The 24,298-nt window shown below is 42.0% G+C and overlaps 2 long non-coding RNA genes across 2 annotated transcripts in view; both read right to left on the reverse strand.

Annotated features, from left to right (window-relative positions):
- Nucleotides 1-24,298, reverse strand: part of LOC137146925 (uncharacterized) — a 233,750-nt gene that overhangs the window by 132,488 nt on the left and 76,964 nt on the right. Inside the window, exon 2 of the long non-coding RNA XR_010918090.1 lies at nucleotides 14,348-14,419. This is a non-coding gene — a long non-coding RNA (uncharacterized lncRNA). The remainder of the gene's footprint in view (nucleotides 1-14,347; nucleotides 14,420-24,298) is intronic.
- On the reverse strand, nucleotides 4,963-11,431 carry LOC137146926 (uncharacterized). Its single transcript, XR_010918091.1, has 3 exons — nucleotides 11,346-11,431; nucleotides 5,934-5,997; nucleotides 4,963-5,110 (listed from the first exon to the last, which is right to left on the reverse strand). It is a non-coding gene; the product is annotated as an uncharacterized lncRNA (long non-coding RNA).

Below are 24,298 nucleotides of genomic sequence, written 5' to 3' on the forward strand. Positions count from 1 at the left end.
AACTGTACACAGAGATTCTGTGTTTTCCAATTACATCACCTAAATGTTTAGGAGTGTTTGATTTTAATATACTATAATTAAGGAATATACAGTAATTACCTTTTAGAAATCCCTACAGTGATTTTTACCTCTGGAATTGACGAGAGGCGGCTGAGAATGTGCAATAATTGATTTCTATTGGTTATGTAGATTTTACTTTCTATTTCTCAAAGAGGCAACATTTTAATTGGCTGAAATTTCTGCTTAGTTAACTCAGTTTTATGAGTTCATCTGGATTTGGTTAGATATCATTGCAGTCAGAGATTGGTATCTGAGTAAGGCCTACCTCATAAGCCGTGGTAGGACCACCCTTAAAAGGACTGTAACATTTGCACATAGCCAACCATTTACAATATGCGTCTTTTTGTCCACAGCTTTTGTCTCTGGTTGTCTGCAGTGGTTAGATTTCAGAAGGGTTTAGAGACCTACCTCAGATGCAAGATGCTGAGTGCTCCCTGCTTTCAGTGGCAACTGAGGGCACCTCCTAGGATCAGGCCTGCAGTGCTTTTAATAGACAGAGAAGACTACGGCAAAGCACATTGCAAGGGTGATGTGCAAGGTTCAAAACACAGCTTCATTGGTGTGCCTCAGTCCTGACCTACAACCCTCTCACTATTCCAAGCCTATGCAGCTCGCACCAAACTATAGATATGCTGATTTAGGAGGAGGGAAAACTTCATCTTGGTATTTGCTTTGCTTATGATACAAGCCCCCAGGCACATTAATCCTCAAGTACGTTAATCCACAGTGCCACCTAGCCACCTCTGTATATTTATTTTAACTGTGACAAAAGAAAACTTTCCTAAACTGTAAAAACTGCTAAAAACAAGATCTCTTTAGTAGCTGGGTGTAGAGGGAGGGGGAAAAAAAACCCAAACTACCCAACAATAGTTATACCAACAGTTACTGACCCCAAAGGAAGTCTGCAAATCTTTGCTACAGCTTTGTGTTATGCTGCTGTTACTCGGAGCAGCATAAACTGGATATTAGCTACATTGAATTACAATGAACCATACTGAATTACAATGAACTATTCTATAAACACCTGCTCTTATATAACACAGAACTTGTCTTCCAAAAAACACAAGCATTTTTTCCTGCCCTTCTCCCCCATCCCCCTCCCTTTTTTCAACCTTGGCTTTAGAACTGAGTTAATTTTTATATTATATTTATACCAGTGAAGCCTTAAAATGCTCTTATAAGTATTTAATCTCTTTTGGGGTAGGCTAGCAGAATTAAAGCCAGCCATTAAAAGAAGTCCTCCAGAATGTATCTAATAGATAGTTCTAAGCCAGGGGTATTCCCACAGAGAATTAACCGATGCCCTGAGCAGTCAAGTTCTTTGGCAAACCGATCAAAGAATGAACTAGTTCTCAGCTCAAGATGCTTTTGCGAAAAATCACCCTTTAAAACTTCTTTGACTTTTGATAGCATCTGCACAGTATTCCCTAGATATCCCTTATACCTGCACACAGGGAAGTAAAAGGAATAATGCGGCTACCATGGTGACATCTTCCAGTTAACAAAAGCAAAACTGGAGGTCTGTGTTAGTTCTGACTAACAGGATGACAGAAGACAGGGCCATCTACACTCTCTGGAGCACTGAGATCTGCTCCAGACAGCTCACAGTTTTGTTTAGCTTTACACTCTCACTAGAGTGATACCATCTTTAGTGACTTTCACCTGGTTCTAAAATTTGGCCAGACAAAATTTCACCCCTGCATTCCTCAGCCCAATTATTGTGGAGTCCTGACCATACAGAGTTCACATTAAGAATCTACTGAGGGTTCAGTAAAGGAGGGCGATTCCATTTAACCTTCTGTCCCCCATTCATGTGACAGCAGTCATTTATGGCTGGCAGTTATACTTCAAACACCTTCATTTTTCAGTTCAGGTAAGATGATTTGGGCCTATGGAATTATATTTTTTAAATGACAACTTCATTTAAAAACAGTTAAAGATGAAAGCACATTTCAGTGGAGACCCACTAATAGCCAAACACAAGACTATTTTGCAAAAATCTACACCTTCAAAAATATCCTCTAAACAGTCTGGTAATGAAGAGTAAGGGACCAGTTCCCCATTGCCATGTACTGAGCGATCACTCACTCACTTAGACCAACTAAATCGAGGAAAAGGACTCTACCTCTCTCTATGCCACTCCATGAGTCCCACTATCACCTGCAACATCGCTCCACACATTTCCTGCTCCCTCACCCTACCTACCTCACTTGGTCCCAATGCCTGCTGTCTCCCTTCCACACCTCCTCTTATCTGTGCCCCTTATTCCCCTGCCCACACCACTTTCTGCTTCATTCCCCAGCAATCTCCTGCCACTTCCAAGTTTGCCTGACTCCTGGCTGTTCCAGAACTCTCCATTATCTTGATTTTAGTAAGGCCTTTGTTATAGTCCAACATGACATTCTTATAAGCAAACTAGGGAAAGGTGGTCTAGATGAAATTACTATAATTATTATAGTAATTTCTACAGCTGGTAGAAAGACTGTACTCACAGATAGATATCAATGGTTTGCTATCAAACTGGGAGGGTGTATCTAGTGGGGTGCCACAGGGGTCATTCCTGGATCTAGTACTGTTCAATATTTTCAGTAATGATTTGAATAACGGAGTGGAGAGTATACTTATAAAATATGCAGATGACACCAAGTTGGGAGGGGTTGCTATCATTTTGGAGGACAGAATTAGAATTCAAAACAATCTTAAATTGGAGAATCAGTCAGAAATCAACAAGATGAAATTCAATAAGAATAAGTACAAAGTACTACACTTAGGGAGGAAAAATCAAATGCACAACTACAAAGTAGGAAATAACTGGCTAGGTAGTAGTATTTCTGAAGACGCGCTAGAGTTTATTTTATAGTGGACCACAAATTGAAAGTATGTTAACAACACGATGCAGTTGCGAAAAAGGATAATATAATTCTAGGGTGTATTAGTGTATTATCATATATAAGACACAGGAGGAAATTGTCCCAGTCTAAACAGCACTGGTGAGGCTTCAGCTGGAATACTGTGTCCAATTCTGTGCACCACACTTTAGGAAAGATGTGGGCAAAGTTGGAAAGAGTCCAGAAGACAGCAACAAAAATGATGAAAGATTTAGAAAACCTGACCTACGAGGAAAAATTAAAAAATATGTTTAGTCTTGAGAAAAGAGGACTGAAGGGACCTGATAACAGTCTTCAAATATGTTAAGGGCTGTTATAAAGAGGACAATGATCAATTGTTCTCCGGGCCCACTGAAGGTAGGACAAGAAGTAATGGGTTTAATCTGCAGCATGGGAGATTTAGGTTAGGATATTTGGAAAAAAAACAAAAACCCTTATAGCTAGAAAGTTAAGCTCTGAAAAAGGCTTTCCAGGAAAGTTGCGGAATCCTGGACACTGAAAGTTTTAAGAACAGGTTGGACAAACACCTGCTAGAGGTGGCTAGATTTACTTGGTCCTGTCTCAACAAAAGAGGCTGGACTTGGTGACCTGTTGAGGTCCTTTTCAGCCCTACATTTCTGATTATGAGACTGAAGAGCATTGCCCTCTCGATATGCCTTTCACCTAATCCTCTGCCTTCTTTTTATGCCCCCTACCTCATCTCAGATTGCACCCATGTTCTATCTGGCCTCCCACCCCAAATCCATGCCCTCCTGCCTCTAGCTCAGCCCATCAACCACAGCAGCACAGCCTGGGACATCAGGCGCAGGTCAGTTTACCTTAATAACATTTTAAAAGTTATCTGGATACGTGTGAAGAGAGCTCTGTAAAACTGTGGCCCAGAAACAAAGCACACAGAAACAAGATACTGTAGCCTGCAACTTTAGGGCACACACACTTCTTCACCCAGGCGCAGTACAGTGGGAGTCAGAACCAAAGCTGGGTTTTTTTTTAGCCTGGCACAAAAAGAGCAAAAGGCAAACAAAGGATGAGCTGCTTCAGCTGGAGGATAAAACAAACAGTCCTTAATTCACAACGTTTCTTGTGAGCAAGATGGCCAGTTTCCCAGTCCCAACTTGATAGCAGCAGCCTTGGGCCTGTGCCCAGGAGGTAGTTGAAACTGTTTCTTCCGTGGTCTGGGAGAAGAGTGAAAGATTGGGCTTCCTTTTTTAATACTTCTCTTCATAACTCTGTTCTAATTATTCCCTAGCTAACCCATTCCCTGCCTAGCAAATAGGGAAAATATATGCACAGCTTATCACCAACTCTTTCAGATATCTCTGTCTTTGCACCCTACTAACACTCTTCCTGCTCTTCTAATTACTTCACCTTAGCAAGGGCAACAAAGCAAAACAAATCTCAGTTTTGGAGGCTGAGCCATTTTGGAGATAGAATGAGCCAAAAAAGTTAGGAAAGTTTTCAATAAAAAGTCAGAGGGGGAAATTTCTTAAACACCATAATTTTCTGAGCTCCCCACCCCGAATATCCTTTCCCCCTTTCCTGAAAATATTCTATGCTGGGGTAAAACACGTCATGTTCAGGGGAATTTATTTGTTTCTAAGGTCACTGAAAAAAATTGGGCTTAAAATGAGAAACTTGCTTCAGCCTTAATTGCGGAGTAGCTGCCTCCCCCCCCCCCATAACAACTGTTCTGGGTACTTATCTCAAGGAGTATGTATTAGGTGGCGTGATGATTGACACTTGATGGAAGACAATGGGCTGAGCAACCGGTGCTTAGTGGCCTTGTGCTTTGACAAGTTTTTTTTCTCCTAGTGGTTATTTGTCATTGTTAGATAGCGACACACTTCCCTTCCTGTGGACCTTTTTGAACTCTGCTGTCTTTGAACAACATGTAGATTGCAAAAGAAACTATTTACCAGCCAGTAATTACAAGCTACCCCTTGTGTAAAGGTAAACGGTAATGAGGAATGTGCAAAGAATGGCTGGCACTGTCAAAAGAAAAGAGCTTCTTGTAAAATGTAAAGCCATACAAAATGCCTTATAGACTTATCCTGCAGTAACTGTATCAATTAACCATGCTAAAAGCTCTAACTCAGATGGGCACTGCACACAGCATGTCTGCCAGTGTTTTATTATCAAGTCCATTATGATGAGTTCTTGTCCTAGACAAAGGGAGAACAGAAAAAGAATTCAGGCTGACAAATTAGACTTGAAATCAGTTTCATTTACATAACGACTGGAAGTTCATTAATAACAGAGTTTTAATTATTCATGCTCTTGTTTCACTAGATACAGCAGTTTTCCCCCTGCTGTGCTGGATGTCTGGATTAGCTAAAATGAACCATAGCAAACTGATAGACTGCCCAGATTTCTTAGATTCTTTTCTGCTTTCCAACTACCAAGGAGAAGGCAGGTGGGAGAGAGAGAGAGAAGAAAAAAAAAAGGTAGTTACTTTTAGCCAACTTTACAACATGCTTGTTAAAGAGATTTAATTTTGCATTGGGTGGGACCTACCATGTGAATTGGGAACTCAGCTTTAAAACTGAAGTCATCACAAAAGTTCTTAAAGCACAGTGCTTGCAAATCTGATGCATATTTGTCAATTTATAATTCCCTGCACTTAGATCAAATTAGATCAGTAGCACAAATGCTGGGTATTTGCATTGAGCATCTCTGGAGGGTCAGAGCCACCTCATTCTTTACCAAAGTACTTTCTTATAAACTATATTAAAATCTTCTCATTCCATTAGTCCTTTTTCCTCCCCATAACTCCCCTTTATTGGCTACCTACCTGTGGCTCACTCTCTGAGGTTGGCAGCCTCAAATGGGAACAGAGCCAACAGAAATAAAAGGGAAAAGTCTATAGCTATCTATGAGAGAGAGAGAGAGAGAGAGAGAGAGATTAGAGGAGAACTTCAAACTATGCCGGGAATAAATAAATAAAAAAATAAAAAGAAGAGCAAACAATGATTGGACAAGCTTTACCTTCTGGAGGCTCAATTCTCCCGCCACAGGATATGCAAGTAACTCCCACTGACTTCAATGTATCCTGCAGGGAAAGAAGAGGGCCCCTGGATTTTACATGACTATTTGCTATTCATTAAAACTCAAGGGCCCTACTCTCCCGCTGCAGGATGCGTGTAATTCCTATTGAAATCAATGGGAATTACTCTTGTATCCTGCGGCACAACTGGGCCCCACTTGAATCGTAGCTACATGTCATGGCACTTAGAACACTGGCTGGTATACAAGACGGGGGGATATTTCTGAAGGATCATGCTTCTTAATCTGTAAATTATACTGAAAAATTCCTTCCTTTTTCACAGTCACTTAACTAGGATGTAAGATTGTGGTGGTTTTTTTAATGATATATGCTGAAAACAAACAATGGTAATAGAATGAAAATCATTTATGTAGAACAAAAAAACCCAAACAAGTTATCGCTTTTACTGCAAACAACAAAAAGTTGCTTGTTTTGCTCTGCAAACACTATTTTAATCTATGTTCATTGTCTTCCCCCCCCCACTTAAAAAATACAATATTGCTAAAGAAAAATAATGGAGGATTTTATGCTGAGGGAAAGGAGGAGATTCAAGAGACATCTGGATAGTGTTTTCTCTGGCACTTCTTTTCAGTGTCCCCCATAAGATTGCTGATGGGGGCAAGCAGGAGGGGTTTTCCACTTCTTATATTTGATTTCCAGGTGCAACTATACACCCATCTAAATCCTGATCAGATGCTGTCACACATCTGTATAGATGTGTCAGCTAAGGGGTGTGATTCCCCCCACACACAACTAGCCTACATAGCTATACCAGTAAAACTTTGTAATGTAGACCAGGCTGGAGAATAATAAACATTTCCCAAACCCAGCTGCGATCCCCAACCCCAGAGGGGGGGTCTGCAAGAATTGGGCTTTCTTCTATAACGCACATCGTTCTAGTATCTTAATACAATTTATTTTCAGTCCCCTGGAAGTTTCCTAACAAACCTCAGAAGTTCAGAGATGCAAAATCCTACACCATGTTTTGGTGGAAAACATCATGTGCATATCCATGAAAAAACAACAAAAAACAGACATTTCATCCAGCTCAGTCATTAACAATGCATGTTACTGAAAGACTAAGAACCATTGGCAACACACATTAGGCAGAAGTGAAGAATCAACAGTTTGGCCCACATTTTCAGAAAATCCAAATTCAAATACACCTAAGATCCGTACTGCTAACAACCAGGCCTTAGGTCAGACCCTTTGAAAATCAGGCCTTAGGTGTCTAAAGTACGGCATCAAAAGATGGAGGCAACTCAAAACTGGTGGCCACTTTTTGAAAAGCACGGCCTTCTGAATCACACATTTCTGAACAAGTTAAATAGACTTAATATTTTCACTTTAATGCATACAAAGTCATGAGGACATCCATCAGCATGCTCTCTAAACACATCTAACCCTCTACCTATGCAATTGGATGTATGCTTTTCATCCAACAGCTTGTAGTAATGGGACCCGCTGGGGAGAGGGGATGAAGAATATAGACAATTCAGTGTGCAAAAATTCAGGCTGGTGCAAAAACAAAAATATGTAAAAATTTTAAAACGTAGCTGATTTTTCTATGTTTACAGTTCTGTTTATTGTGGTCTTGTGTGCTCTCACCATATAATTTCCAGTTCCACACTGGAGTTTATGCTTTAGCCTCAATGAGGAAATCTTCAGGTAGGTTTAGTGCAGAAGATTAAGACTGCATTAAGATTAAGTTTGAAATGTTCTGCTACCAATTAGCCCTCTAGTACTTCTGTAAGCCTTGAATTTTTGATGCGATCAATGACACCAAGTGGAGCCATCTTCTGTGGAGTGGTTATTAAAGATATAAAAATCAATACAAAGATGATACTTGGAAATCTATATCACAAGATAATGAATCACCATGAAAGCCGGCGAAGAAGGAATGTCAGCAAACCAAACAGAAGGTTTGTGCATAACAAAGTATTTTATGCCAGTAGAATTTAAGCTAAATTTTGCATGAGACAGAAGTCTTCAGGCAACACTTATGAAACATTTGCATGGCAAGGTTTTAATGAGATGAAGACACAAGACCAACCATGCACACATGGCAGGGCTTTTTGTGCATTAGAGAGAGGCAGAGGGAGAGAGAGAAGAAGATTGAGATATACACTATTAAGACAATAATGCCATAATTTGACTTTAATGACAAAGCAGCATTGAAAACTTTCTCTGTCAGTAATCCTCATTCAATTTCTTTTAAATGGAACATTATTTGCCTGCACCTTAAATGCTGATTGTTATTGGAATTGTGTATTGGAGCTTCACAGGATACTCCAAATTTAATTTGAACTAGGGATTGATTTAGTTGCCTTCAAAGCAAGGTTTTCCTCTCCAAAAATTGAACTAGTGCATGACTTTACAAGTTCATATGGGTTTACTGCTTGACACGATTGTATGTGGCATTACAACATTTATGGTATTTTTACCTTGCACGATGACACACACAAAGAGCCAGAACTAGCAAAATAAATGCTTTGTTGTGTTATTTCTGTGCTTCCCTGGGAAATACACTCCTCACGAAGAGCTACTGATATCAAAGACTGCTGTTCACAGTTCAAATCTAGTATATAATAAAGTATATAACTTTCACTTTGAGCTTCTAGGATACCACCCATTCGCAGAATCTCAAAGCATTTTACATTAATTAAGCCACAAAGCAGCCCTATAAAGGTAGGTATTATTACACTCTTTTTGCACATGGGGAAACTGAGGTACAGAGGCCATGTGACAAGCAGCATGGTCCAGGAGATACAGCACTAGACAGGGATTCAAGAGACCAGGATTCTATTCCTGGTCCTGTCATTGACTTACAGAGTGACCTTAAACAAGTTATGTCACCTCTTGGTGCCTCTGCTTCCCCCAATGCTCTTTCTCTGTCTTGTCTATTTAGATAGCAAATCTGGGTCATGAACTCTCTCTTCCCAGTTGCTTGTATGGTACCAGCCCAGTGAGAATCTAACCTCAGCTGTGGCCTCTAGATATTACTGAAATACAAATAATAAATGACATGCTCAAGACCACATTGGAAATCTGGCAGAACCAGAATGAAAAACCAGCTCATGTAACTCTCATTCCTGTCCTTCACTCACACAACCACCCTTCCCCAAAAGCCCACTAAACTCTTAATTCTCAAATCTTTTCTTGTGGCGCAGATATGCACAAACAATGTTTATATTTTCCTTATCAGGGCTGTATTGTTATATTTTCCTTTTCAGGGCTATTCACTTTTATTCGGCAGGATTAGGACACTTGCTTTTTAGAGTTGTATTGTGGTACAACAGTTATAAATGCTTCTATTTCCTTGTTTCTCCTAGACACTTACAGTTTTCACATTTGCAGCTGTTAAGTAGCAACACTCACAGATAATCATGCTCACAATCACAGCTTATTGTGCTTTTAACAGGCCGCTAAATGCGAGGCGGGTATTCTTTGTTAATCAGTAACTCACTGTGGATTTACAGAGAGGCATTTTAGGTTTTCTGCCCTCTCCTCCTCACTCTCAGCTATGCCAACACATCAAACCACAGCCTCCTGTAAAGATGCTTCACTCCAATGGGCTTGACTCTGATTTACACCAGTCCAGGATCTGGCCTAATTACCTTTTGTCCTGGACGTAAGAGCGAGCAGGAAGCCTATTGAGAACCCCATCGCTGTGCAGCAGCGCTTGGCTGGAGCAGGAGTGACTCATTACTGAGTCACCAAGTCAGGGTGGAATTCCTCGAAAATTGGCTTTAAAAAAACCCCCCAACTTACTGCATAACAATGATGTTATTTAAAAGCAAAAAAAAAAAAAAAGGAAAACCCCGACACACCTTGTGTACTTTTAACTAGTTTGTTACAGGTTTGGCTTAATTTGCTTCCCTCCTTTACCCCCCCCCGAGGCTTTGAAGACAAATGAACCATTCAGCAGCTTAAGCCAAGGCGAATCAGAGCGGGCGGCAATAAAACACAGCCCTCCGGCCGCTGGGGCGTGTCTCGCAGGGCGCAACGTGGTTTTCGCTGCAGTTGGAAAAGTTGCAGCCGCGTGATCGCTCAGACTCCTCGCCCTTCTCCAGTGCAAATGCCTCGGTACCGTGGCTATCAACGGAGCCCCAGCGTAGTGTTCACAGGCTGCATTGAACGGCTGGGGACTGCTTCCTCGCCTTCAGCTGCCTCTGTTACACGGGCTCACGAGCAGCGCCTCGCCGGCGGCTCAGAGGTTGCAGAAGGGCCAGGAGCTTCCCACCCCCCCCAAGAACCGCAGCGAGCCTCCAAGGAGGCAGCCCAGCCAACGCGGTTCGCCCGGGGAGGGCGGGCGAGGCGCGGCGACGTGAGCGGTTCGAAGGGACACCGCTACAGTGAGCTCCCGGGGTGCGCTCACTGCTGGGGGCGCCGGGCTGAAGATGCAGGGCCGCAGTCCGCCTGTCTCCGTTTAGGCGGCGCGCAGCCTGCCTGCGTGGCGGAGTCAGAAAGGGGAAGTTGTGCAGCGCGCTCTGCCGGGGGGGGGACAGGAATAGGTGGCTAAATTCTGCCCTGTGAAATTGAGGTGATTCCTTTCCCAGCACCTCGGAGAAAGAGCAGCGAGAACAGGCTGTATGTTGCCTCCCGCCAATTCCCCGTTATCCAGCCACGCGCTGGGAATATTTTAATAAGGGGCTCCCTCAAAGATCAGCCACTTTAGCCTAGGATGAGCCCCACACCCCAGCGTGTACGGTTCTCATGCACCCTTTGCGTCTACACTGATGCTAATTCGATTTAACTAATTCAAATTAGGTGCTACACCACTTGCAGAGGTGGTGTTCTGTGGTCGATTTTACAGGCACCTTAATTTGAATGAACTGTGGCATCAGTGTAACTAATTCAAATTAAGGGACCTTAAGTCGATCTAAGTCACCAGTATAGACCAGGCCTACAGAGGGATAAGACACCAGGAAAGCTCTAGACTGGCTTCCTCAATCACTTTCACCAAGGAAGGAGGCAACACCACTTGATAAACACATTCAGTGGTTTATGCTGGAAATATCTACAATTTGTTCTGGAAAGAATTCTGATTATTCCAACAGAATAGCACAAGTGTTATAAACTTGTCTCCGTTGAAGGAGGAGGTGGTGGGGGAGAAGACCTAAGGGATTCAGGGACTTTCCCCCCTTCTCCCAGGAAGAGTAAAGCTGCCATTTCGCACAACACAATGTGGTTCACTGCAACAGCAAACAAACAAACAAGGTGTTCTTCAGTTAAGTTCTCGGAGACTAATGCAGGGTTACCCTATTTCAAGTTCCCAAACAGAGGACACTGTGTGTGGGGGGGAGTAGGGGTGGAGGGAGGGAAAGGGTAGTTGGGGGAGCAGGAGGAGGTACCTGTGGCAGGGGTACTCACTGGAAGTGAGGGACAGTATAGTTCCCTGTTAGGGTAGCAGGCACAATCCCAGGACACAGCAACAACCATCAGTCACTCAGCACCTCTCTGTGGGACCCCCTCTTACCAGGGCTGGAACCTGGGGACTGGGTGGGCAGGATCTGGCAGCTGTGGCAGGGAATGGACCAATCAGCTGCCAGTGCAGGGGAGGGACCAATTGGGAAGCAGACCAATCCAGGCTCATTTTGAGCTGCAGCAGCTTCGCTGAAAAAGCCTCGGACATTGCATTGCCTGTTATTTGAAAAATCCACCCAGGAAGTGGCTCAAAATAGAGGCAATGTCTGGGAAAATCAGCAGGTATGGTAACCCTAGATTAGAATATTTAGATAGGAAGAGTCCATATCCTATATGTATGCACAGCACCTAGCACAATGGGGTCCTGATCCTGGATGGGGCTTCTAGGTGCTACCATAATGCAAATATATACCAGTAATAATGGCTTAGCAGTGTCTGAAGCAGGGATGATTGCATCACCTGCAGACATTCCAAGACTCCTTTCAATTTGGTGGCAGATAAGTATTTTATTAAACCATGTAGATTTATATATTTTTATATAATCACCATATGCAGAATGGAACCAGGTACGGTAGTGGTATAACATATAGTGTATCCAATATTTGTGCTTTTTCTCAGCTGAGGTTACTGCTATAATATTCATTCTAACAACATAGTAATAGCAATAGTTTCCATACTTTGTTTTTGTTGTTGTTGTGTCTTTCAGGAACTAGGAGATGAGCTGAATCAAAGACACCAGAGGGAAGCTCATTGTACTAGGCCACCCTGCTGATCAACTAAAATAATAGGTTATTGTATGCTTTATCTCAGCGACAATGCTATCGGATTATGTTATTGTTCCTTGTTTTACTAGCAAAGCATAACTGTGTACAAGAGGGGCTCTCCATGGACGACAAGAACAGACAAAGAACGTTACGAGTGATTCTGAATCTGGGAGGAGAGGCAGTCCATGAGAAGATTTTTTTTCTGGTTTTCAGAACGAAAAAGTTGGAGAACCACTAGTATTATACAATGTGGTGTCCCATTCACCAGAATATGTCTGCATATTCTTTATTTAGTAAGGAGAATGCGAACCACCTCATTACAAATTCAACTGAAGCCTGCATTATCAGTCCTTATGACCCCAACCTCCACTCATTGTCTTTTTACATCATGTCTACAATTAGTTTGTCATCTCTTTCTTTTATCTGTTTTGGGAGGCACCAAAACATTTTTGGTGGCCATAATAACTATTAATTATAATAATACATATTGCATTAATGTTTCTAGTATTGATGCAATTTGTGAAGAGGACTCTGTCTCTTAACACAGAACCTAATTTTCCAGAGTATTTTTTTCTCTTTAGAGAATTTTGTGTCTGTAGATAAAATAAATCAGTCTCCAGGTACATTCAGTTCTTAAGCCTCTAGTGGTCTGAGAAGGAGTTTGTTTTGATGATGGGTTTTTAATTCATTTATTTTAGGTTGACAATGCTATGGCCTGGAGATAGCCCATAGGCTCATTTCACATTGAACACCGATGCATTCCATTGGATGGGTTACTGCTGCACTCATGAATTTGAACCAGTGACTTACCCATGGAAGACACAATGCCCCAACCACCCACGCTGTTCAGTCCTCCCTTAAATAGCATTTTCCAGTGCACTATATAAACTCCCAGCACTATCCCTTCAAGCTGTAACATTTACTTCCTTTGTTCTCGTAGAGATGAATATTTTGGGTAATATTTTTATTAAAGGATGCAGATTTCCCAAATTAGGTAAATATACAAAAGATAAGTTTGTTGCAGAAAACCTAGAAGTACCCAGAATTCAAAGATGAAATTATTCTTTAATTTTATTAATACCCAGGGGAAATGGCTTCCATAGTAGAATATATTGGCTATCTTCCTTCAGCAAACCTGCACATTCTGCACTTGTAGTTGAACTCACTGTTGTTTGATTATCCCTTACCATTAGCCCATAAGTTGCTTGTCAACATTATCAGCCAACAGTGTAGTAAGAGCACTGCAACAGTGGAAGAATTAAACTGAAATATGCACAGCAAAAATGCTTGTGTACACAGATGGATTCATGCTCTTGTGCTCCTATTTTTCTTACTAAAAATATAGCCACAATATTAGAAATATGGTAATTAAAAAGGACTACTAGTGAATATTCAGGAGAGGAGATAAAAGAAGACATAAACAAAAACTTTCACAATGATTGGGGTAGTCCCCTGACCCAGAAAGAGATGCATGCAGACATAAGCAGGAAGCTAACCTGATGGTCAAGCTCTGGCAAATAAAGAACACTGGTCAACTCAGTACCATCATCCAGGTAGGATGGGAGCAGGGAAAAGGTTCATTAGCAACCGGTAAAAGGCTTTTCAGACTCACCTGTCACTCTTGTCAGCCCCTTTACTCTGTGTGCCAAATGACACTTGCCTCACTCTCAAAAGGCAGCATAATTTTTAATTGCTACCCTTAATGCTCTTAAAGCAGTGTTAACAGTCATCCCACTCTGTTGCCTTATGCTTCACACCACCTGGGACTGGCAGAGATCCCGTCAGCTGGCAAGGCACTGTGACTTTATTTCCCTAGCAGCTGTTTTGTGAAGGATACAGTGCTGTATATTGTCTCTTTGAAGTGCTTAAGTGGCAGCATGTCATGCTGCTGTCTAGGGATCAGAAGTTGGGGGTCCTGAGCTTGCTGGCAGCCTCAGTGGGTTGACAGGAAGCACCACATTGAAGAATAGAGGTAGGAGGTGGAGAAAGAAGTCCTAATAGAGCTCCAGCTAATCCAGAAATAGCACTGATGTCTAGTGGGAGCCATGGCTATATCTCCTTGGTCAGAAAGGCTTTTGAGGAGGGATAAAAGGGTACAGGGACGAGGAGGAGATCTAAGTGAAGGCCCCCATAATATTACTTAGAAGCTTTTATGGACCACTTACCCAGGCTTAGACTCCATAATCCTCAGCACCAGGTGAGGAGATGCCCCAAGAGTTGAGTTTTACCACCTGGAGCTAAAAACAAACAAACAAAAAGCCATTAGTTGATTTAAAAATGCAAAAGCAAACAAACATTAACAGGATCTAACATAAACAAGGTAAGTTCAATTACATCCCTAGCCAGAGTGAATAGTTCAATCTATATTTATCTAACAGAGGGAAGGACATGGGGGATTCTTCTTCCTTGGTTAATGAAGCTTGAGGAGAGCCAGAAGGGTCTAGCAGAAGCAGGAAGCAAGGAAAAGGTGGCTGAATGATTCCAGGGGCCGTGCAGCGTGACAGAACAGGTGGAGAGCTGCTGCTGCACCCATCTAACTTAGGGAGGGGGTTAATAAAAAAAATCAATTTGCAATCTTCTGTCATTAGTTGTTTGAAGAGACCATCATTGCCACCTGCTTGTATTGATTGTGGAAATACAGGTTTGCCAGTGGAAATCTGCCACCAGTGCCATCATTTTTAAAGTGCCTTTCTTGTCTCATCTGGAGGGTAGGCAGCTGCCTTTGGAGCTTGAAGGAAGAGATCTGAACTCTTCCCCTAGCATCTACTCCTTCCATAAGCAGAAATCCAGTAGAAAGAGCAAAGGGTTGCTTTGATTTATAAGCCATTTCTTCCTTTCATATCTTTTTCTTGATTTGGCATTTGCTCCTCTGACTGGAACAGGCACCCAACATGCCAGGGCAAGATTTCACCCTTTTATTTCCCACCTCTGGCTAGTGTTACACCGCCGTCATTTCTGAAATACACATTAGATCTCTCTTAAATTTCAAATTGGTAGCCAATGATAATGGTAGATGAATCAAAAGTGATCTTGGCTCACAAGTTGCTGTCAGAAACTGACTCACCATCTTCTGTAAAATTCTGGCCAAATCCTGCTCTTATGTTAGACAAAATCTGAAGACATTCCATTGACGTCAATAGATAGAGGGCTAGCTCTTCAACTAATGTAAGCCTACAAGGTAACATTGCAGCCAATGGAGCTCCAGTTTACACCAGCTGAGGTTCTGGTCCTGGAGTCAATAGAGCTGGTCCACGGATATACCAACAGCGAAACATTGCCCTCCATCTCGCTGTGTCTGTCTGTACCTGCTTCCCCAGCACACAGACCATCCTCTGCCAAATGAAGCAGGCAAGTATTTCATTACTCACACATTGCAAAAAGTATCTTGTTTGTGATCCTGTGTGTCTTTATTATGTATTATTCTTTAAGCAATGTGTGTGTGTGTTTAAGAGCCAGGAAATGTTTTACGTGTTTACAATCTGATCAAAAACAGTTCATGAGTAGAAAAAGGCAAGTCAGAAATAAAAACAGTTCAACAATAAGCAGATGGGCTGTAGTTTGGAGAAGTTTGGTAGACTGACCCAGTGGCTAACCTAGCCCATAGCACATGCACATATGATTCCCCTGTCAGTCATTCTCTGGCTAGGAGAGAAGGCCTAATTTAACTTTATATGGATCCCTGCTGCTGAACTAGTAGTAGCTGGGGTCTCAAGAATTCCCATCCAGCCTAACTTAGCCAAGAAAACATGTCGCTAAGTGGCACTCTAACATCTTATTTTTTTTCTCCTTGGATGATCTATAAAGGTAATTTTGAAGCCCTCTTTGTTAATTAAAAAAAAATAAATTTGATTTTGCCGTTGACATCCCGAGTATTAGCAAGGAGGCAATGTAGGCTGGTGGACAGGACACATGACCAGGTGACAGAAAACTGAATTTTCTTCTCAGTTCTGCCACTGAATCACTGGGTTGCCTTGGGCAAGAAACTTTACCTGCCCAGGCGTTGGTTTCCAAAGGGATAAACGGGGGTTAATGATACTACCCTCTCTGAAGTGCTTTGAGATCCTCAATGCTAAGTAATATTACTACAGTGTGGCTGCATCTATACTGTGTTTTTTGAAAGTGAAAGCTGTATGTTTTAAGCCCAGAAGCAGCATGTTTGCAGCTTAGAATTCAACTTTATTTACAACTGAATCCCGATGGCAACATCATTTATTTACTTAACAACAATTCTGCATTAGGCACCATGAGGGTGATTCATTGTCTAATACATTTATCAGTATGGACAGTGAAAAAGGAGTTGAGCTGTCCTCAGATGCATCAGCAATGCAAGTTGCAGTCTAATAATGTGGCAAATGCTGCCCTCTGTCACAGGTTGGCAATGGTCACTTATTTAAAAAATGACTATTTTGTAATAAACAGCACAGAGGTTGGGAGCAGAAGTGGGGGTTCAACAGCTGTCAGTACTCTCCTTAGAATTTAATTAAAAAGGCTACACAGGTTCATAGCATATAGGGTTAGAAAACAACATGCACATAAGTTAAGATAGTAGTCACATTAAATATATATTTTTTCCAAATATTCATAAAAAAGGGGAAGTACTCATTTTAATATCCTGTTCAAGATAAAGCTATGAGTAAAGGAGTCAGCATTAAGTTAACAATTTCACAATATTTTCTTTTGACAATTCAAGAGTGCATACAGCATATTTCTGTACGTAGTTATAGACAAAATATAATATGCCAAAGTAAAGTTACAATGTGGCACATAATTCCAAACACAGGGGATAAAACTAGTCCATACCATCATTGCACTGAAAGCTTACACTGCCAAAGTTTGGACAGCTGTGGTTTACAAACAGCATCTTGCCAGACTGGGAAAGATTAAGCTGTAAATATTCTTCTTACAAAATCACTGTAGCACTTTTTAAAGATTATTTAGGTGACCAGCAAGAGTCTCCATGCAAAGGAAGAGAATCTAATGATTTCTTATCCTCATGCTCCTGGAAACTTTGGCACTTCTTTTCCTATAAAATTTGGGCTTTATTTTACATTGTACTGCACTCATATGTGGTCATTGCACCCATTTTGCACAGATGTAAAAGTACTACCATTGTGATATTGTAACATTTTACACCCACTTCAACCTTTTGTAGTCCTTCACCCCAGGGTAAAGGCAATGGAAAATCCAGCCCTGGGACTTTAAGTTTTAAAACCCATTTTTTTAAAAAGAGAAGCAGAGAAGAAAGACTGGGTGCCCTACATCAGAGGATGACGAAACGCAATGTACTGAACACAAGGGCAACATTTTGTCAGGAAATATTTCAAGTTTAGGTAAAAGGGCAGTAGCCTTTTTCCATAATTCAAGAGAAAACTTCAGTTGATTTAGGGAGAAAGTTCAGAGCAGATCTGAGGATGACCATCTCAGAATCAATTTGCAAATAGGAAAGAGTAATTAATAGGGCTTTTAGTTCACTGATCATGTGCTCTTACATAAGAGTAATTAAAAAACAGTTGAAAAGAAAAAGGAAATATAACTGAAAATTTTAAAGGAAGGATTTTTTAGAGGCTGTGAATTCTTTATTCTGCTTCAATGGACATAATGGGATGTGGTCAGGAGAGCTAAATGCTCTGTGCAACCTTATAATGTGCTTCCAACAGCACCTGAAGCGGGAATTGGCACTCAGAGAATGAACACTAAGAATCCTTCAAAATGTGAAAAGTTGAGGCAAACTGAAAATCTTTTAGCCTAAGCTTCTGTCTCTATGACAATTCCATAATACTGTAGATAGGAGATATAAGAGTGTTTAGCATGTTTTACTGTAAAATACCCCCCATTAATTCTTAATATTCCTCTTTATTCAAGTCAACACCAGGCATCCCTGGTGGCTGCATTAGCCTTGACCAGACACAGAGGAGGTAGAAATAACCTTCACTTCACTTCACTTCACTTCACTAGAAATAGCCTAAACCTGGGTCCACCTGTGTCTTCTGCACTAGATGCTAACATGGATTTGAAGGGGGCAAGCAACTGCCTGGAGGTGGATGTAATTAGAGCTGATGACAGGATGACAATTCTGTTTCACAGCAACTTTGAGGTTTCTAAATTTGTTTTCATTGTACATTGCAATGTGTTACGGAGCTTACACCGCACTAAAAGAATTAACCATACACTATGGGTGGCGGAAGTCCTGCCCTGCCCCGGCTCTGCTGGGCATGCTCCGACTGCTGCCCTAGGATAAAAGGGAGTAGCCCCGCTCATTCCAGGTGGACTACAGAAAGGATGTTTGGTGGAGGCGCCAAGCAGAGAATTGCTTCAGACCCCAGTTGAGGGAACCAAAGGCCCTGGAGATCCGAACGGAGACCCACTGCCCATGGCTGGCTGCCTGGCGTCAGATGCTGAGGGAGCCACCTACGCCAAGGAACCCAAAGGCCCCGATGAAGGAAGTGACCCAGGGGGACCGTGTGAGGGGTATCTCCTGCGTGTGACAGGTCAGCATGTTGAGGTGGGATCCCCACTGACCTGGGTGGGGACCATCCCAGTCATGGACAGGGCCCTGGACTACGCTGTGGTGGAGTCTGGTGGGCCTGTGTCCCCCTACCTCCTCTGCCCCCCACCTTGGGGTGACAGCAATCGCCTGCCTGAGCATCAGACTGCAGAGGTATGCAATTCCCTGCCATCACTATAGACTGCTTACCTCCCTCGCCCTGCCTGAGGGCTGGTGCTACAGACTGCACACAGCCTTGCCCCATGGGCAACTATTGACTCACACAGCCTTGTCCTGCGGGCAACTAGTGACTTGGTCCACTAGGGGCAGCCACCCTGACTTGGACACTTGAGATATACAGCCAAGAGGGACTAGTCTGGTAGACTGCGCCTGCAGGGACGCCCCGCAGCCCCCTTGGTGGTTGGGGCACTTGCCTGCGATATGAGAGATCCAGATCCAAGTCGTTGCTCTGCCTGATTCAGGGTGATCAGTGTTGAAAAACTTGGCTATAAAAGATGCAGTGTAGGGACTTAAACTTTGGTGTCCCCTATCCAAACCAGTGCCCTAACCACCAGGTTATAGAGTGTGAGCCTTTCTCAGAATGGAAACGGCTACATAAAGTGTTTTGGTTTTGACAAAACAGTTTGTTCCAACTTGATCTACATGTAATTCTTATGTCATGGCCTTCCTTTCCCAAGGGCAGAGTCATAGGTATGGCAATGGACAGAGGGAAAGACATCTGCAAGCTGTCTAGGTATATAAGAACAGTTTTTTGTCCTATCCCTCTCATCCTCATAATTACACAGGTGTTACTGCAGTCTTATGGATGTCCCAGCTGGTGAGAGAGGTCAGAGATATGTACAGTGCTGCTGCCTGACCCCTGCAAGCAGATACATAAATTTCTATTAATAAAGCAGGTCACCTTGACTCCCTTTACACATCACACTGAGCTTCTTCCGACTTACAAGCCATTGGAAAAACTGGGTCTAGGACTGGACCCCTGATTGTAGATTGATTAACTATTACCCTGTCTTACTTTCTGTACAGAGTTTTTAGAAAGGTTAGTGGAAAAGGCAGTTGTAAAAGGGAGTCAACACCCTTTTCACCACCTCTGGCTTCTGCTCTAACACCGTGAAACTGAAAATCCATTGCACAGCACTAAGTGTACAACAAAACTTGAGCCTCCTGCAACTGATTCAAAAGGAACAATCAATTAAATAGAAAACTTTCTAGTATGTTTCTATTTCCTTTAGTAAAAGACCAGCTAGCTCAGCAGACATTCCTCAATGTAAATTAATGGGATACACCCATCTTAATCTGCCTGCAGGAAATGAAGTAAAAGAAGAGTCCAAAGAAAGAAGCACTTCCTGATTGTGGCTATGTCTACACTACGAGTTAGGTTGGTATAACTTATGTCGCTCAAGGGTGTGAATAAGCCACCCCCTTGAGTGACATAAGTTACACTGACCTAAGCGCAGGTGTGGAGAGCGCTATGTCAGCAGGAGAGCTTCTCCAGCTGATATAGCTACTGCTGCTTGTTGAGGGTGGATTAATTAAGTTGACGGGAGAGCTCTCTCCTGTCAGTGTAAAGTGACTCACTAGAGTGTTTACAGCAGCGCAGAGGCAAACTCTGGTGATTTTGGAGGTTGCAGACATACATCTCTCCTCCTGTGAATCTTTTGATGGAGGCCCTGACAGCCTCTTTTGCTCACAATGCCAGCAAACTGACTGGACATTAGAATTCTCTGATGGCTACTTGCCCTGGTTGGTGTAGACTGGAAAAGAATTGTAATTCAATCTAACAGACATCACTTAGCATTATTGCTGATCTGGGAAGCTGGAATATTGGTAAACAAGTTTCAGTAAGGATGTTCATCACCTGAGCACAAAGCCATTCACTGATTGGGAAAGGGGAGAAAATCCCATACCAAATGGGGCTTTCAGCACTGAGTCTTGATTCTTTCTGGGAGGTGAAGACGCACATGCAAAACATAACCCAAGCAGTCAATTCAAAAGTCTTTTTTTGCAATTGATAACTCATTTGTTACCCTGGAAAATGCCTTTATAACTGAATATCAGGAAATCTGTATTGACTAGCTATTGCTTCACAGGCCAGAAGGGATAAGCAAAATACATTTTCATCTGGTTTTGTCTTCATACATGGATGGATATTTTCCTCCCCACGTTTAGTGACCATGCTGGTATTAAATGGCTTTTTCTATTTGTTAATTAGAAAGTCTTTCTAAGCAATTTTCTAATTATAGTTTAAAAATAATATTTCCAAATGTAAATAACAAAAAGCAGTTTTGCCTGCGAGGAACTGAAAACATGGCCTTTACTAATGGTTGTAACCAAAGAGTGCCGTTACTACATACAAAATGTGCTAGTTAACTAAACCTGATTCTAGCCTCATGAAATCCCCAAATCTGACACACAAAAACAGAGTGCTCCCATTGCAGTAGCTGGGTATCTTATTATCTGATATGAACTGTAGCTGTTAGAGTGGTGCACTGGAGATGTTATATTATAGCTACAGAGAGAACTTTAATTTTCAAATCTGTATTCCAGGAAAAGAGAACCCCCTAGGTGAAGTCTTCATTAATATGTTGAAGGACACTGTTCCATATGAGGGTGTTTGCTCAGATTCTCAACAGGAGGTAAGGGACACTTTGTAGAGCACCAGAATGTTTAATGGTAGACCTTATGGTCTCTTCAGCTAATTTTTATGTTTTAGGTTTTTGTATCAAATTTAAAGAACTCAACCCTCAGGCAAGGTCCAAAGGTTTATTCTGAAATGCGAACAGGATCTTTGAACAGCTTTCTCATGCACCCCATGGAAATTAGAAAAAGGAAATTAAAATAATCAACTGAAGTGAAGGAAAACTGAAGCTAATTGGGCAAATTTAAAGTGCAACTAAGCATGTGCCAATGTCTGTGCTAGAGAATGAGATAATAGACAGCATGCTAATGAGGACACAGCAACTGGACTCACAAAGCCTCAGATGAGAAAGAGAGAGGATTGAAGAGTCACACACCTTTCTTTGCTGGGACGTTATGTTTACACTGGCCCCATAGCCACACTGGCTAGAACCAATGACATTCTTTTCAAGGAGATGTTAAATGCTAGCTGATAGCTAGCTAGGATCTGAGTGAGAGAGAGAGAGAGAATAATAAGTATAGTTTTCAGGCTACATAACATCCACCATAACTACGATCATTCTTATACCACACAGGTTTAAGACTGGTTTAATGGGGTGAAATCAGAATCAGATCTACGTATGGATGCTACCTAGCTATGCTTTTCATAGTGTTTTAGTCTGGCTGTGTCTATATTCTCTTGAACAGCTATTTTGTGTGTGATTCCCTACATTTTATGCCCTGAGCCAAATGGACTTTGCTTTCACTTAAGACACTTAGTTCCCCAGTGATGCCAATGGTATGGGGGTTGCTGCCACACCCTCTGGCTTGAAGTGGTTTCCATCATATCCAGGGTTTACAGTTTGGTTCAATGTCTCTCAGCAACCCCACTATAAAAATTGTTCCAGCGTGGCCTTGCTTGCATGCACTACCAGTGGGAACAGTCGCTCGCTGCTAGCTGTCTTGGAGAGAAGAAACTGCCCGCTGATCTTGAGAGATAAAGGAATGAGGTAACAGGCATGAGCATCTAGGCAACAGAAAGGGGTTGTAAAGATGCTGTGTCTGTGAGAGAGGTGACTACAGTTAGTGCAGACACAGGGAGTTTGACCCAAAGTCCATTGGAGTCAAACAGCTTACTTCAGTGGACTCTGGATTAGGTTCAGAGAGAACCAAGAGATCTGAGGGCTGCAAGGCTTGGTTATGCTCGTCTGTAAAGCTCCTGTGAGGATTTTCCTTACCATGCCCCAAATCTTTTTATTGAAGGTTCCTAATGAAGGGCTTGATCCTGAACAACCTCAAATCCCATTGACTTCAAGGGCCATAATTTTTCTAGCCAACTTAAAACCGATACAGCTATGCACATACAACAGTTCAGATTGCCTGAGCTGTGTCAGTGCAGGACTAGAGAGGGGGGAAAAAGAGAGTAACAGTGGTTCAAGACACGGTTAAGTTTCACCATGCTTGGGACAGAATGGGGACTAGTCCTATCACTGGTGAAGTCAGAGCAGCCTGAAGTCTGGTCTATGTTATGTCCAGCTGCCAATGGCCCAGGGGACCATTTCAACTTCTAGGAGCAGCAAGATGAACTGGGGTTCCTGGCCATGCTTCTTTTCCCTACCTATGCCCCTGATCCCGAGGCCGGGACAATGAGTGGCACAGGAGTCACTATATTCAGCTGAGACTGAATCCTCAGGTAGCTAGTTAAACCAGTTTTTGAGCTGCCTTGCACCCTTGGCTGATAACTTTATAGTCCAAAACAGATTGTTTCAGTTTTATAACCATCTTGTGAGAAGCTGTTGAATTCCTTCAGTTACTAAGATTCACAGGAACATTCTCAGATGAAAACTTAAAAAAAAAGAAGAAGAAGCTAGCACTCTGTCTGCCTTAGGGACTGATCATAATGTAGCTGTATGCTTGGGAAAGTCTTATCTGTGGATTAACCTGGAAGTTCCCCCCAATGGCCAAATCTGTTTCCCCTCCTGCCTTTATTTTATTTTATTTTTTTTTTTAAAGAAAAAATATATTCCTGAGAAACTGTTTGCAGCCTGAGCAGAGAATAGATCAACAACAACAGAAAACCAACAACTTGATTTTCTCTCGACTTCTGCAAAAAAAACATAAAGGCTCAATTGTCCTCTTAGGACTCCTTGGGAAGTCTTAACAAAAGTCTCTAACAAGAAACTAAATGAAAGACGAGGGATTTAGTAGCAAGGCAGATCTATCCTAGACAAATCAGATGAAAATTCTTTCCTTATGATTGTGTCTATAGTAGGGCCGGACTCTGATCCCCTTACTCATCTTGAATAGTACTTTAGTCCCTGAATAGCTCCAATGAAGTCATTGGGGTGACTATCAATCAGATTTTACTCCACAAAATATCAGAAGATATCAAAATCTGACCAATTGGGATTAAAAATCTGAAAGTTAATTACAAATATAACTTTAATTTTAAAATTAAAGGTGACTTGCAAAGGAAAAAGGAGGATTGTGTGTGATTTTTTTCCTATTTGAATTTTTACACTAGAAATTCATGTCTTGTCTATGCTGGAAGACTCAACAGATGACTGGAGACATACTAGGATTTATGACATGACAACTATCAAGATCGTGAAAAGTGATTAACTGGGGTAGGCCCAGGTCTATACTAGAAGCTTTTGCCAGCAAAGGTATGTCGGTCAGGGGTGTTAAGAGGTACAATTCCCGCTTAAGATAGCTAGGTAGCAAAAGCCCCTAGTGTAGATGCAATTATACTGACAAAACTGTGCTTTTGGTGGTATAGTTTATTGGCTGGAGGATGTTTGAAATAAGCTATTCTGGCAAAAGCAGAGTTTTGCTGGTATAAACTGTGTACACACAATGCATGGTATAGCTATGCTGGTAAAATGTTCCTGACCTAAGGGGGCAAGGGTTTTTTTTGTTTTTTTTTTCCCCCCCAGACTCTTTACAAATGTTTTCACTGCAGAGTTAACTCATGCTTTTACTTGTGTGCTGTCCT

Source organism: Emydura macquarii, unplaced genomic scaffold, assembly GCF_026122565.2.
Source record: "Emydura macquarii macquarii isolate MOO-44397 ecotype Brisbane River unplaced genomic scaffold, CSIRO-AGI_Emac_v2 contig_480, whole genome shotgun sequence".
NCBI classification, from domain to species: domain Eukaryota; kingdom Metazoa; phylum Chordata; order Testudines; family Chelidae; genus Emydura; species Emydura macquarii.